The sequence below is a fragment of the Heterocephalus glaber genome, unplaced genomic scaffold, assembly GCF_053883595.1.
Source record: "Heterocephalus glaber isolate CG9 unplaced genomic scaffold, H.glaber_assembly_v1.0 deba00001613, whole genome shotgun sequence".
Lineage (NCBI taxonomy): Eukaryota > Metazoa > Chordata > Mammalia > Rodentia > Bathyergidae > Heterocephalus > Heterocephalus glaber.
Genome location: NW_028258384.1, coordinates 29,282,357 through 29,283,528, shown reverse-complemented (window position 1 = coordinate 29,283,528; position 1,172 = coordinate 29,282,357).

Sequence of the window (1,172 nt, the reverse complement as noted above, 5' to 3'; positions counted from 1 at the left end):
TCATTTTATTTGAGGAAAAACAAACGGTATTTCTATACACTATCATCAGGTTCTCTAAATATAAAATTAAGAGGAAATACATTTAAAATAGTATCAAAAGCAGAGTATGGTGATGCATGACTGTAATCCCAGCTACTTGGGAGTCTGAAGCAGGAGAATCATAAGTTCAAGGTTAGCCTATACAACCTAATAAGTCCCTGTCTCAAAATAAAACAAAAAGAGCTGGAGATGTAGCTCCCTGTCCCCTGGGTTCAATTTCAAGTAACACAAAAACAGACAAACAGACAAAAAGAATAACATAATTGGAAATAAACTCAACAAAAAAGTGAAAAGTTACAGTTTGAAAAGTAAAAAATAATTGAAAAATTTTAATATATGGTCTATCAAAATTAAGCTGTTATTTTGCATAAATTAACAATATGACACTGAAATTCATATGGAAATATCAGGGACACCAAATAACCAAAAAATACTTTAAAAGAAGAATAAAGTAGAGCTCACATTTTAAAAAAAATTTCAAAACACATCATGAAGCTGCAGTAATTAGGACACTGGGCTACCAGTATAAGGATGAACATAAAGATCAGTGGAATAGAATATAAGAATAGAGTCCACAAATAAATCCATGCCCCTATGGTTAACTGATCTTTGACAAGGTTGCCAAGACCACTCAGTAAGGAAAAATATTCACTTCAAGAAACAGTGCTTGGGGGGGATAGCCAAAAAAACCACCAAACCAAAACAAAACAAAAAAACCAACTCCTCCCCAAAGCAACAACAACAGTGAAGTTGGATCTTTATCTAATACCATATAAAATAGCTCAAACTAGAGCAAATATTCAAACAGATCAAATATTTAAATGTGAAAGCAGAAACTATTAAACTAGGTGTTTCTATAACATCTGGAAGAAATCTTAGGTGTAATGCTTCATGATATTGGAATAGGCAAAGTTTCCTTAGATATGTCAATTAAAGCACAAGTCAAATAAAAATATAGGTAAAGAAGATATCATCAAAATTAAATAATTTGTATCTCAAAAAACATAATCAGAATGTGAACAGACAAGCCACAAAATGGAATATATCTTTTATATAACATGTAATTCACGGGGAATTTTATCTGGGGTAGAAAAGGAACTATTACAATTCAATAATAAAAAATCAAATAACTC